This window comes from Lissotriton vulgaris, chromosome 11 (genome assembly GCF_964263255.1).
Source record: "Lissotriton vulgaris chromosome 11, aLisVul1.2, whole genome shotgun sequence".
NCBI classification, from domain to species: Eukaryota; Metazoa; Chordata; class Amphibia; order Caudata; family Salamandridae; genus Lissotriton; species Lissotriton vulgaris.
Window position 1 is genome coordinate 149,098,365 of NC_141699.1, and position 15,297 is coordinate 149,113,661.

Sequence of the window (15,297 nt, forward strand, 5' to 3'; positions counted from 1 at the left end):
CTGTATGGGGCTGGAACGCCCAGTGTTTGAGGCTCGTAGTTGCCCCAGAAAGCATTATAAAATCTGGAAGAGGTGGGCCGATTACAGGGGGTTGTGGCTGGAGCCGCCGCCGCGTCAGAATGGAACTGAAGACCAATTGTCCTGTGAACCGGGGTGAGGGTGTGAGTGCTTTACCGTTATTATATAGACCGATTTACGAAGATCCAGGTAACCATCGTGAACAGGGCTAGGGTTGGACCCGGGAGGGGGTGGTTTTATGGGGTTGGGGGGGTTCGGGTAATTCAAAGTTAATGTCTTATCCTGTTTGCAGTATTGATTGCTTTGCACTGCCTCTTTTTTATCTGCTCACAGCCCCTCCGGTGTTCGGAGTGCTGTGGATGTCTTGCAATCATATCTGAAATGTCAATAAAATCTAGTTCTGAAAAAAAAGAAGGATCTTTCTTGCTTCTATCCTTTTATTGTCCGGGAGGAGGTCCATGTAAGGGGCGATATCAGATCACATCTGGCGGTCGTATCTTGCTAATATCGCCAGAGAGTTAGCCACGCGACCTGTCGTACCTTAAGCTGTTGTAAACTTCTTGCCAATGTTATCACCGCACCTTCCCTCCTTGTCAGGTGGTGTAGTAATAGGTGCTAAAGAGTTTCTTGATCTCCGCTGGCAGCCTGTGAGAGGACAGAATCTGGCTTAGGATGGCCTATGAGACAAGCTGGAGCATCATCAGGAGCCCTATATTTTTTGTCAATCCTGGGCAAGGTAGAGATAAACGTGGCTGGTGTCCTCATAACCTTCACACCCTCCTCCAAGATGTGATCAATAATAGGTATCACTCTCACAGTCTTTCTTGATGGATCCATAAAATCATAAAGAAAACTGCTTGACTGTCATTGATAATTGAAAACAAGAAGCCGCTTTCTCCATTAGTGAGTGGAAGCCGTTAATGTCCTCCGTCAGAGAATCCTCAGTCTGAGGAGATGGAGAAGCAGGCGTTGAAATAACATAGTCCTCCCATTAATCACCTACTTGCCCACCTTTCTGAGGTTGACCATCCCTAATTTCTCTGTCATCAGAAGTAGCAAAACAGTATCCCTTACAGGGGAAGCCGTAGGAGAAGGCTCGGGCCAAGGAGGAGGAGAAGCTAGTGGTAGAGGTGCAGGAGGCAGTGGCGGCAGAAGTGGAGGAGCAGTTGTTGAAAAGGAGTGTGGAAATCATGCAGCATGTCCTGCAGGTCTTGAACCAAAGCTACAGGAAAGTGCACAATAAGTTCTCTAACCGGTTCCATGTACTGAATTTTTGAATGTGGAGGGTGATATTCCTGCTGATAGTAATCTTCATAGTCATCCTCATAATTGTCCTGATATTTCACATGAAGCTAAGAGGGACTGTGAGCAGGACCAAACATCCCAACATCATCAGATTCCTCCAGAAAGTTTGAAGGTGGTAAAGTTAAACCTCAGCTGGATTCTGGGGAAAAAAGCCTTGTTGAAGGTGTCGTCGACGAGAACGGTCGATCGATGTACAGGCATTAGTTGCAACGCTAATGGTCTTACGACCAGGCGTTGGGTACAGCGTTGTCAGCTTCGTCGACGGCAGCCGTGTCTGTGTCATCGACGAGGACATAATAGGAGCAGAGGGAATTGCCATCACGATCGTCGAAGATGGCAAGACAGTCGTCGTCTACGCGGTCGTTGACAATGATGAGGAGGTCGGCAAAGCAACCAACGTCGTCAACGAAGAGGCCGACGAGGAAGTCGTTGTGCGAGTTGTCATCAATGAGGAAGTCGTTAGCAGTGTTGAAGCCTTGGTCGTCGCTGGAAGCGTCAGCAGCGGGACCGTCATCGACAATGTATTTTTTGTCGATGAGATCTTCGACGACGAGGTAGGTGAAATGCGCTTAGATGGAGATTTTTCTGTTGACGCGGACACAGATGATAACGCCATCAACTATATAAGCTTTATAGAGACTGTAATCTTCATGGATGGTTCTGAAGATTGTTTTCCATGTTTCTGTGTTGAATGGCTTTTTTCCTCAGTAGGTAATTAATGTTTTCCTTTTAGTGAGGTGCCTGCATCTTCCTTACACAACTTTTTAGAAACCTTTTTCTTGGAAACTTCAGGAGATTCATGAGACCTTTTCTCTCCTTTTAGATGTTTCCCAAGAGGTCTGAGAGTTAGAGCTCTCCTCATCCTCAGTTACAACATCAGATTTCTTTTTAAGTCTCTGAAGCTAAATCAACAACCTACCCCATCTGTCTTTCAGGGTTTTGGTTGAAGAAGTCCTACAAATGTTGCAGTCCTTTACCTTATCCTAAGGGTAGAGACCGTATATACAGCTCTTATAGGTCTCCTCAGCATGCAGCCTCTTTTCCACATGTTCCACACGACCTGAAAAGGGCTTTCTTTGAAGAATCTGCCATTTTAAGTATAAATCTGGCAAAAGAAGAAGAAACTGAGAAGAGCTCAGGTAGACTCCCTTTCACACGATGTGCGGCAGAAAATCTGAGGAACCTAGCCTCTCTTGGGAGTGTTCTACAGGGTGCTGTCGCCTGATTTGCGACTACTTAAGTTTGGGTCTTTTTACAAAAGAAAATGAATAGGCTAGTGCAGTGACTGTTCATTGCATTGTAGCCTATGGTAGTTTTACTGCTGCTATTAAAAGTATACCGTGGGACTCTCACTAAGACAACTGGGATGATTCAAGCATGTGAATCTATGAAAGATCCAATACTGGAGAAAACATAGTTTAGGTTCTTTGCAGTAAAACAATTTACTCCCATTTTCAACTTTGCAATGAATGCTTTAAAACTAATTGCAATCTGAGTCGCGAGGCAAGAAGAATTGGGGACGACTATGCAATATAAGCCAATATCAGTTTGGAAAAGTGTTGGAGTGACAACTGAGGTGTCACACATGAGACAGGGTAAATTATGGCTAGCTAACAAAATATGTCAAATCAGTGGCACTTTGCAGACCTAAGCACTGTTATTTGTGTTGTCCCATAATGCAGTTAGTAGATACCTATGGTGCTGCAGATTCACTGGCAGCAGGGCCTACGGTATTAAGCTAGCTCCGCACCCTAATGTGGTTCTTTTTTTGGACCCATATCACACTTTCTACATTGTTTCCGGGTCATACCCTATGGCTGCCAATCTCTCTTCCAACTCCTGCAGTTTCTATTGCTACCTTTAGACAGTAAAGTGACCTGAAAGGGTTATTTAGCGGTGCTAAGTTTTAGGCAGCATGGAAGCATACTGTGGATTGTGGAGGTAGTGTATTCATTTTGTACTATTGTCGTATGATTGATTTTTTTGTGACTGCTGTTTCAAAATGTTTTCTTCTTATTCCCTGGTTATTGGCTGTGTAGTTGTTTAAATTTAGGCTTAAGCGGTATATGTAATTTTTCCACTGTTAAATAATTATTGTTACTTATTTAATTTAGCGCTTTTATTTTAACTTTTCTTTTCTGGCTTGCTGTTGTTTGCATATAGTTTGGTGTTTGCATGCTTTTTGTTTTTATTTTTCTCTTTAAAAAAAAGATTTCAATCTCATATTTGTGTCATGTTTTGGCCAGTGGGAAACTAATTCTACATTTTTCCGATATATATTATTTTTGCAGTTATTATAAGACATGGACCCACGCAGGCCACAAAATCTTGGACTTGCCTGGGTTTCGAATTTTCGGAAAGGCCCAAGGTTGGTAGGCTTATTTTGGTGCCTAGTGACCTAGGACCCAAATACCTCAGCTACCCGTATTCACAGAAGGACTAAAAGTCATAGGAAAAATCTGGATGTTTCTATGTTGCATGTTTTTGATCATTTGGTGTGCCAGCCTTATCCACAAAAGTAGGGTACTGTTTTATCAAGAGAGCTATGGGAATGCTGGGAGAACAACATTTTGACCATCTCCACAATTTCGGAACACTCCCTCACAGAAATGTAAAGAGATTTTAGTGATTTTAACCAATGTTTGAATGGTATCCTGGGTAGCGAAAATCTAGTATGATCCATTCAAGTTATCTAGTTTTCAAAGTTATCTGGGTTTGGTAAGTTAACTTGAGTCATGGCCAGCCTAAAGCTGAAATACCACAGCTACCCCATCCCAGGAGTCACAATTCAAATAACAAATCTCAACATTGGTACACCTGTCTGATAGGCTCACTCACAAACGTTGGGGGACCTTTTTCATCAAGACAAGTACAACAGCAAAGAATAGTAAAACAATGTTATCTACTGAAGTCTGCACATTTAAAAAAAAAAACATTTTATTGCAGAAAAACATTACAGTACATAAGCAGACTGTGCATCCCCCCCCAAAGGAATTGTGACAAGATAGAACGCACATCCGCAAGGAGACCTAGCCATGAATTACATTTTCATACCTTGAATTTGAGGGCAGCACATCATGCATAAATCAGACATATCGTCCAGCTGTATTGTGTCTATATATGAGTTCTCAATTAAAATTTAAGGAACCTAAAAGGGGAATTAAACCCAACCACCACCCCCCACCCCCTTGGCTCATCCTACTTATAAATGTACAACAAAACATGTAGCAGTGTCGACCTTATTTCTCTGTGCGCATCTGAATAGGGCACCCAGATAAATGAAATACATTCCTGTCCAATAAAAATCTTGTTCAAAGCGCCCATCTAATGGCGCAGGGCTCTGCACTCCAGAGGCCACTGCCACAGCAATATATGAAGCTCAAGCGGGCCTTGGGCTTAACAGAGAAACAGGTTCCTCCACCAGAGAACTTAGTGCCGCAAAGCCAATTAACCTACACCCCCCATTCCCGGCCACCCACCCCAGATTGCGCTTATGACCACCTAGCTCAACGCATGGAATACCAATGAATCATACATAGCAAGCCACATCTATACAGAGGAGCACCCGGAACAGAGTCCTCCCCCTGGCCCCGTACCTCTCGGGAGCACACATACCAAGCAGGACCAGACTCTACAGACAGCCCCTCTCACATCAATCACCAGAGGGATCATTCGACTCCCCCGGGGATCCAGCCACAATCCTCCATAGTCCGCCCACCTCTTCCATATTTTATAGTGCTTCCGCGGACAGCCACGGGCAACGAAGATAGGCTGTTCAAGCCCCATGTTAAAATCTAGACCATTCCTCCATGCAGAGTGCGGGGGCCCCCGATCATTCTTCCAGCTCCTGGCGATGTCCCGTTTTGCCAGGGTAAGGCCCAGGAGCAGCAGATGCCGTTTATAGATGTTGCCACCTATCCTGTCCATCACGTGGAGAAGGGACAACCGCTGGGTGCGCGGGAGCATCCACCCCAACACCTCCGACATGCAAGCGAAGACCCCTCGCCAAAAGCGGTCCAGGGCAGTGCATGACCATACCGTATGGAAAAAGGTGCCCTCTTCCTGACCCCATCCGAGACACTACTGGGAGGCGATCAGACCCGCCCGCCACAACCGGGCCTGAGTAAAATAGACGCGATGCAGACATTTAAATTGAATGAGCTGTAGACGCATGGCTATCGCGGCCCCCCGTGGGGCCGCAAGAGCCTCCCTCCAGTCTTCTTCCTCAAGAGCGCCGACGTCCTCCTCCCACACTCCTCGCAATTTGTCCGTCGACTGAGCACTATGAGTGACCAGGGTCTGGTATATCCTCGAAATCTTTTTAGTCTCCAAATCTCCCATAAAAACTTTGGCCTCCAGGTGGCTAAACTCCGGGAGCGCCTCAATGCCCACCAAGCTTGGGGAAAGGACATGACGGAGCTGCAGGTAGCGGAAGAATTGAGATCGAGGCATGTGGAATTCTTTCTGCAGGTCCGTAAAGGACTTGAGCGTACCATTCCGCACTACATCCCCCAGGGTCGAGATCCCAATGGCATCCCATTCCCGAAAGCACTGTAACGTTGCGAGCTCCGGCAAGCGCCCATTGTGCCACAAAGGGGTCTCATCCGTTAACTTATTCCACCACCCCATGTGCTTCAAGGAGTGTCGCCAGACACTAAAGACTAGTTTCGTAACCGGCGGCAGAACCCTCCGCAACCCTGCCGAATAGAGTATCGTGGTAAGGGTGTGCGGCTCTATCAAGCACCGCACCAGTGCGTACGCTGGATCTCCTCTGTCCCCATACCACCACTCATTCAAGATCAGGAGATGGGAGGCTTGGTAATAGGAGAGAATATCGGAGGTCGCCAATCCCCCACAGTATGTGGACAGAAAGCACGTACGAATCGCTACCTGGACCGTCTTACTCCCCCACAGAAACTGTCCCAGCGCAGAATTTACCTGCGCGAACCACCTGGGCGCAGTCGGATATGGGTGGTTTTGCAGCTGGTAGAGAAACCGCGGTAGTGAGACCATCTTGAAGATTGCCGATCGCCATAGATCGTGAGGGGCATACGGGACCAGAGTTTCATGTTCGAACGAGCACGCTCCCAAACCGGTGCCAGGTTCCTTTCCCATGACACCATGGGCGCGTCTGTGAGAAACACTCCCAGGTATTTGAGCCCTCCATCCGCCCTCTGCAGCGTGTCAGCCCAGGGCCCCACCACTTCGGGATTCCCCAGTATCCAGATCGTGGACTTCCGGGGATTCATATACAGTCCGGAGGATTCGCCGAAGACCCTCATGACCTCCAGTATTCTTGGCCCGACCTGTTCAAGTCCGTCAGAAAAAAGAGGACATAGTCAGCGTACAACGCAATTCTATCAGAGGCCCCTGGAGCCCATTCAAATCCCTTCATCTGCGCATCCATACGGACCCATGCCGCTAGCGGCTCCATCGCCAGGGGTAAAAGGTACGGGGACAAGGGGCAGCCCTGCCTCGTGCCACGCCGCACCGAGAAGCGGGAGGGCACTGCCCCGGACACCCTCACCGACGCGGTCAGCTCGGTATACAGGAGGCGAATATATGACAAGAAGCGTGGGCCAAAATTGAGTCTGCGCAGGAGGGCGAAGAGGTAGACCCAACTGAGGGAGTCAAATGCCCTATCTATGTCCGCCAGGAGAAGAGCAGCCGGAGTCCCGGACCGTCTAATCGCCGCCAGTGCCACATGCGCCCGCCTGATGTTGTGGCGCGTCGCCCGTTGAGGCATAAAGCCCGCCTGGTCTGGGTGTACCAGGGCCGACATATGTGGCATGAGACTGTTAGCCAACGCTTTGGCCAACACCTTGACCTCCACATTCAGGAGTGAGATTGGGCGGTAGGAGGCATGTTGCTCCGGGGGCCGACCCGGCTTCAGAAACACCACCACCTCCGCATGACGCCAGTCCGGGGGAAGCCTTCCGGTCTCCAGGGATTCCTCTACTACCGCACGATAATGCGTGGCCAATTGGAGATGGTATCGCTTAAAAAATTCGCTCGGAAATCCGTTAGGGCCCGGCGCCTTCCCCGAATTAAGCCCCCCCAGGGCCCCAGCCAGCTCCTCATCCAACAGTGTTAGGTTCAGCTGCCACTGCGTCTCATCAGACACAGCCTTCGGCGGGAGGTCCCCAATGAATCTCTCCACCCACTCTTCCGTCAGGCATTCCCGCGGGGCATAGAGGTCAGCATAGTACTCAGCGAAGCTATCCGCTATCGGTTGGGGGTTCACCAGTGGTGAGCCATTCCCTTCCAGTATACCCGGAAGGGCCTTGGGGCGAAGGGTCCCCTGGCAGAGCCTATGTAGCATTTTGCTAGATTTATCTCCCCATTGACAAACTCTGCTAGGTGTTCCCAACCATGCCTGTCTGGCCTCATCTAACAGAAGAGAGGCATATGACCGCTGAGCCTGCAGCAGGCGTCGTACCCCCGCACCACCAGTGTCCACCCTACTTTGATGCTCAAGTCTTTCCACCTCTGCCTCTGCCCCAACCAAAGCATCCCTGCGCTGTTTACGCGCAGCAGGCGATGTCTGCCCCTTTAAGGGTAGGCTTCATTGCCTCCCATAAGGTCGCCGCGTCCGAGACCGAGCCTAAGTTCGTGGTCAAGTAATCCGCCATTGCCTCCCGCATAAGTGTGTCGTACTCCGCATTTTGTAGATGCCACACCGAGAGGCGCCATTGGAACTGAGGCCGCGCCCCACCCAACTGCAAGTCTATGTACACTGAGGAATAATCCGATAACCCTCTAGGGTGAATAACAGCTAACACCACCCTCGAGACCACCCCCATAGGGACAAACACATAGTCAATCCTCGAGAAGGACGCATGTACTGCCGACAAGAAAGTATACTCCCTCCTGGTGCCATGGTGAAGGCGCCATACATCCACCCAATCCAGACTGGACACCAGTGCTTGTAGCTTTGTGGGTTGGGAGCCCCCCCGAAACCCGCCCGTTTTGGACCTATCCCTACTGGGGTCTATAACATCGTTCCAATCACCGCCCACCACAGAAACCACATCTGGCATATTAGACCACAACGCCAACAACCGCTCCACCAGTGACCACTGCAAAGGAGGGGGGGCATACACACATCCCAACACCACCGGCTCCGTCCCAATCATACCACTGACAAAGACATAGCGCCCCTGTCCATCTAGCCACTGTTGTGCATGTACATAAGGAACCCTACGATGGATGAGGATAGCCACGCCCCTGGACCCCTGAGTGAAGCCAGCATGAAATACTTGTTGATAACCATAGCGCTGTAGACAGAGCACCTTAGTACCCATCAGATGGGTTTCCTGCAGAAGGAGAACATCCGCCCGACACGCTTTGCCTGTCGTAAGACCGCCCGCTTGATTTTATCTAGGAGCCCACGAACCTTCCAGCTCACCACCCGAAGGGCGCCCAGGGATCCCTGGACCGTTGTCAACCCACTAGCCATCTAGGGGCATATTGTGTGTGGGCCCTGAACGATAGTTGTAGCAAAGTATAGGTACTGCATGTGATGCTCGGTGTGACAGCGCAATCCAACCCCCAAACCAGACCCCCCAACACCCAACAAACCCCACACCCCATACCTCATGAAACATTGACGTACCTGTTGCGGTCGGATTGGAGCCAGGCCTCCAACTGGGGGACCCGGGCCTCTCCCACCAATGGATCCCTAACTTACAACCCATAACAGTTCCTCTTGTTACCTACAGGCGTGAGAGCTGCAGGGTCTGAGCCCACGCAGGGCTCCCTCAGTTTTACAGCAAAGAACAGTACACATGGTCCAATTATGAGGGTTCACCAGTATTATCTCCTTCAGCCGGGACTGAGGGTCCAATCTTCTGTGTCTGGGGCGCTGCATCTCCTCCGACCCCCAAGCTGCAGGATTGTGATCGCCTCTGAGATCGGGGCTTCCAAGAGCCCCGCCGGCGTTGTCTCTGTGAAGCCTGCTGCGCCCCTTCACTCAATGACGCATCGGAATGCCGTCCTGGGGGGGTATGTGCCCTCACCCGCACAGTCTCATCCGTCCATTTGAAGACGTCTTCCGGAGAGTCAAAGAAAAAACTCAGCGACTGGAACACCACACGAAGGCGCGTTGGAAACAACAGGGCATACTTAGCTGCCTGGAACGACTGGCGCTGTTGCTATACCAAGCGTGTGTAATCAGGGAACACCATGATCCGGGCATTGTCAAACATGAGAGGCTCTTCCGCTCTGGCCTGTTTCAGGATGTCATCCCTGTCAAAGTAGTTCAGTAGCCTTGCGATTACTGGACGGGGCCGGGCCCCGACCGGTGGCTTCTGCACTAATGCCCTGAGAGCCCGTTTGATGATAAAGAAGCGGGAGAGAGCGTCTGGAGGCATCCAGCCCTCGAGACACTGCGTAAGGAAACGCTCCATGCCCCCCCGACTCGCATCCCTCCGGGAAGCCCACGAAGCGCAGATTGTTTCGACGGGCCCGCCCTTCCGCGTACTCCACGCACAGTGCCAGTCCTTTCTGGGTACTTTGCAACTTCGCCACCTTCTGCTTGAGGGACACCACGTCGTCCTCTACCCCCGACACCCTCGTTTCCACTTCCGTTATGCGGGATACTGCGTTCCGCAGGTCCTGCCGCAGCAACATCACATCCGTCCCAACCGCACCAATCTTGGCATCAAGCATGTCCCTGGATTGGGTTATGGCGGCCAGAAGCGTCCCATTGTCCGGCGGGCCCTCCTGTGAATGTCCAGTAGTACCACTCGCTGCCCCGGGGCCCGTGAACTTATCAATGGGCCCGTGTGTAGTAGGGCCATTGCTCCCCTTACCTCTAGTCATGGCGATGCACTCCTCACAGCCCCCCCCCACCCCCGCAAGGGGGGAGTCCGCCAGCCGTATCGTCCCGTGGGGCCCCACAGGGTGTACCGCCACTAGTGTCCGCAGGTGAATCGCCCTCAGCAGGAGGCCGGCAAGTGTCGGGCTAAGCCGAGGCCCGGTGGACCGAAATCAGCGTGGGCAGGGCCAAAGTCAATGGGCACAGGTTTGTGGCAATTCGCCCCTCACTGCCAAGGCCAAGTCGCCAATCAGGCCGTAGCGCAGGCTCGGGCCCCCTCCAGCTGCCACACGGTCCTCCCAATGCCCGGTCTGCAATCGCCGCTCCACTACTCCCCCTGTGTGACCCGGCCGCCGATCTCCTTGTGGGGATGGAAAGCCCCACACCCCCAGGCCAACCGTCCAGTCTGCCTTCCAAAATACGGGGGGGGGGGGGCCCAGATCGTCGAACCACGACAAAGCCGCTGATGGAGCAGGGGGAGGGGCAAACAGTGTCCACCGTGTAGGGCCGCTTCAAGGCCAGTCACGGCCCCAAGGAGGGCAGGCCACCCCCAGCGGGCCCCGGTGCGACGACCACCGACCGCCGCCTTCAGTCTCACCAACTGCGCCGCTGCACTCCCCACGCGGCCCGGCCCGATCGCCGGTCTCCCGATGAGCATGATGCAGTTTTCACGGCGAGAGGGGTACTCCCCAAGGGGGCCAAATGGAGTCCCTCACATCTCTCCAGTCGCCGCCACCACCAATGCGATGCCCCAGGCAGCGGGGCACTGGGCAGCCACCCGCACCGCAGCAATGCCGGGGGCAACCCGGCAAGTAGGTTGGAGTACTCCCCCTGTCGTCTCCTCACCGGGGGGCCCACAGCCAATGTCGTCCTGGGGCACGTCTATTCTGCCCACAGTCCCGGTTCCGGTCGGAGAGCCTTCTCTGTGCAGAGGCCCACCGCCGTCAGCCGCATAGCCCCGGGCACGCCAAGTCACGGCTTCCCGGACTTTCGCCAGGCCGCAGCACGCCGGGCCAGCCACCTCCGTCCAACGGCACCGCAGCCAATCCGCCGGGGCACCGGACTAACTCAGCCGGCTTCCAGGGCAAGGATATCCCCTCAAGGACCGCTGAAGCATCCGAGGGAGCAGGATAATCGCCGGATCAGTGCTGGGCTGGATGGAGCCATCTAGCACACGTCCGCCATGATGGCCTGCTTAGCCACGCCCCCCCAAATCTGCACATTTTTGACTACCAAATGTAAGTCAATGTGTATAAAAGAACACACTGTGTTAAACATCCTCAAAAAGATCAGAAACTATGGGTAAGCCCAAATTCAGAGCAGTACATAACACCTATTTCCATGAACTCAGATTCTTGACCACATTTAACAATTTCATACCTTTTCCTTCATACCAATTTTTTACACATTAGATTGTACCTTATAAATCGATGCATGGTCGAAACACAACAAAACATCTATATACCTCTGCGCCAAGAAGGGTCTCCTGGACGTTACAATAATATTTTACTTTAACTGCCTTCACTACAAAAACTAAGAGGAAAACATTGTTTACTTAATTTCACTATTATGTTTTATTTATACAATTAGATTCTTTGGAAAACCCTTAAGCAATCTCCACAAATAACCCCTCGATAGATTCGGAATTTTATTTACGTTTTAGAACTATACAGCTTTCACACCTTTTTTACCCCCACAAACTCTAAGAGGCATAAATAAACTTTGGAAACGCACTTACTTGTGGATACTCAATCTAACTGCAAATTTCTCACGTTCTGAATCTCCCCAGGCACCAGACTAGATATGGAAACATTTAGAGTAATTGCTCCTGTGCTGGTATGCGGCGCCATTGGACATCGCAGTGGCCTCATCCTGCCCCTAGAACGGATAGTGTAGAGCCATATTTCGGCACCATCCCTGTGTGCTGATGCCAGTTTGCAACACATCATTCATGCCCTTAGATGTGTAACATAAGTAAAAGACTGAAAACCATTACAGTTTTCAAAATCTAACATGGAACCTCATTAATACCAAGAAGTCCACTCCACAGAATGGGGAGAAGGGGGTGTCAGTAAAGAATCTATAGTTACAGTGCCCACCAGCAACAGCGTAACTATAGGTAAGTAACTTGTTCTTCTGATGGATACTTCCTCATATTCCTCTCAAAAGGTAGAAGATCTGATGAGCAGACTACACACCAGGAGATCTTGCAGGACCGAGCAGGCAAAACACCCCGTCAGCAGACTTGAGAATCAAAGTCGTAACGCCTGGTGACGGTGTGGACAGACACCCATGCAGGTGCCTGGCAGACATCCAGCACCAGAACACCTCAGGCCAAGACTGGAGTAGTGGACTTAGTTCTGGAAGACAGAGCTCAAAAGCCATCAGGAGGCGCCTTTCGTCCATGGCATAATACATTTGTATGCAAAATACAATCCATCTGGATAAGGTTTGTTTCTGGATTGGCATTTAATTTTTAGCATCACCTACGAACCCCTAAAGGGTTAGGTGCTCTTTAGTTCAGTTGACAAAAGAGCCTATGGGCTCTCTTGGCTCCAATTGGTGAACCCCCCCTTCTTTTCCTTAGATGGATCTAGCAGTGATAAGAATGTGGGAGCATGATGGACTGAACAATATAGTAAGGCAACACCACTGTTGTCAGAAATGATACCAGAGTACGAAGCACCAGCTTACCCGGAATGAATGTGGCATATGGTGGTTGCACTGACAGCAGCTGCAATTCGCTGACATGAGATTTAAAAGTCAGCATCCTAAAAAGAACAGCTGTGTATACACTTGAAAGGCATGCACTATAAGAAAGTAAGAATCAAAATACTGCAGCATAACAAAAAAACGCAGGCGGAAATATATGTAAGTCCTTTAAAAAAAACACATCACAACTGGTGACTTAAAAAAGGATGATTGATCAGGGAAATATAGCAACTGAGCAAGCCGTCAAATAACCTTTAATGATGCCCATGGCAAAGACTTTCTGGGCCAAAGGCAGGACAAACATAGGAACTTCAGAAAGTTAAGGCTGCAGCAGATTGTCCAGACTTTACTGGCACCTGCCCACAAATTTTGCTTGACCTCTAGAATAGGTTGACTTTGTGGATCGGATCCGCTCAGTTTGTTCAGCTCAATCTCCATGCAATGGAGGTGTAGGTTAGGGAGGGTTGGATGTTGAACCCTGGCATGTTGGTGAGACAGGATGTCCTCTGGAAGAGGTAGACACAGCAGGGGGCAGATGACCATAGTCTGCAGGTCTGCGTACAGACCGCACAAGCCCTGTCAGGGGGCTAGCAGGATGAATAGAGCCCAGCCCCTGACCTTCTTTACAACCAGGGGCAGCAGAGGCAGAAATGCACACAAGATACTGGAATCTCATGGCAGGCAAAAACCATCTCCCAGGGAACCTTGACAAGGACCACTCTTGGAGGTTGCAAAAATATCTACCAAAGGAATGTCCTACTGTGCGAATACACCTTTAACACCTCCACTTGCAGACGTCACTCATGGACAGCTAGATGGTAAATGCTAAGCTTATTCGTCATGGCCTTTCAAGCCACCCTACTGGCAGGGCTGACCGTTAGAACAATTCCATGAAGGTCTAGCTAGTTCAAGAGCCTCAGCATCTCGATATATAGCACAAATGATCACCACCACACTATTTGCTGCAGTACAATATGGGGTCATGTTATCAGTCAAATGTTGCACACGGTCTCCATTGATTGAAGACAGAAAGGTAGCTTCAGAAGATTGATGAGGGGCCTCTGTTCTAATAGACACAGGAGGCCTCTGATCTGCACCTCATGTAGTTGACCTCTGCAGCCAAGAGTGGACACATCCGTCAACACTGTATGCTCTGGATGGGCTAGGGAGAATGGCTTGCTGCAAGTCAGGATGGAATCTTCATTCTCCATTGAAGGTCCTGAACCGCCTCGTCCTGACATACAGATGTTGTCCAGGACACCCACCCCAGCAATGGGCACATTGAAAACAATGCCCTGATCCATGGCCTACCAAAATCCACACAGTTTCCTTTAAGGGCCTCCTACTTAAAGAGAAAAAAGCCTGGACTGGAGCCGCTAGTCACGGATGGATCTGGAAATTTGGCAGCACTCATCAGTTGGGTGATACTACAATACATGTGTTAGGAAACACGTTTTCCAGTCCTGGACCTTGCCTTATAAAATTGTAGTTTTCAGACTACACAATGTTCCCATTAAGGAAATCTTTAACGCTGCAGCACATCCCATTCAGGACTTAAGAAATATGACCAGATAACTCCCATTATGATTTCAACCCCATTAGCTCTTCTTGCTGGCAATCGGCATATCTGGCTAACTAGTTCACCATCTCCAGTGGCTTCCGGAACACCTGCCACCATGACACCATCAGATAGAAGGCAAAAAGTGCAACAAAGGAAAAACAAAACATACCTTTTCTAGCTATAAATCTAAGATTTGCAACAACATCCCTGTATCCAGCAAGACTTCTGTGGTATCAAAGATGGTGGGCTCTATAGGGAATCTGCTCTTACCTGGAATTCAAACTGTGATCAATCTGTCCCTTAGAGAAGGTCATGTGCCAGGCGAATGGAAGAGAGCGGTAGTGAACCCTATTCGAAAGAATGCAGCCTTGGCTTGGTCGGACCTTTCCAATATCCGTCCTATTTCTCTACTTCCTCATATCAGCAAGAAAGACCAAGAAACATGTGAATATCCATCTATCCAAGTTTATCGAGGCAGCGGGTGGTCTGGACCATTCTCAATCTGGGTTCAGACCCAACCACAGCACTGAGTCGGCCCTCCTCTCCGTGACCAATACCATCAGGATGGCACAGGATAGAGGAGGCTCCATGATCTTGGTGCTGTTGGATTTGTCCGCTGCCTTTGATACGGTTTCGCATAACATTCTTCTCGGTCATCTGCGGAAGGTGGAGATAGGCGGTTCGGCTCTGGCCTGGCTAAAAAGCTTTCTCTTGGGTCGGTCTCAAACCGTCAGGCTGGGCTCCCATCAATCAATCTCTAGGGAGCTCACTAAGGGGGTTCCACAGGGCTCATGCCTAAGCCCCACACTTTTCAACGTGTATGTGGCCCCCTTGGCGGATTTTGTGAGAGAATATGGGTTCACTCCAATATCGTACACTGACG

At 50.3% G+C, this 15,297-nt stretch overlaps 2 protein-coding genes across 3 annotated transcripts in view; one reads left to right on the forward strand and one right to left on the reverse strand.

Moving 5' to 3' along the window:
- The window catches only part of MLXIP (MLX interacting protein), a 2,166,122-nt gene that overhangs the window by 1,489,995 nt on the left and 660,830 nt on the right, over nt 1-15,297 (reverse strand). The window lies entirely within an intron of this gene.
- Nucleotides 1-15,297, forward strand: part of LOC147679418 (uncharacterized) — a 177,410-nt gene that overhangs the window by 56,617 nt on the left and 105,496 nt on the right. The window lies entirely within an intron of this gene.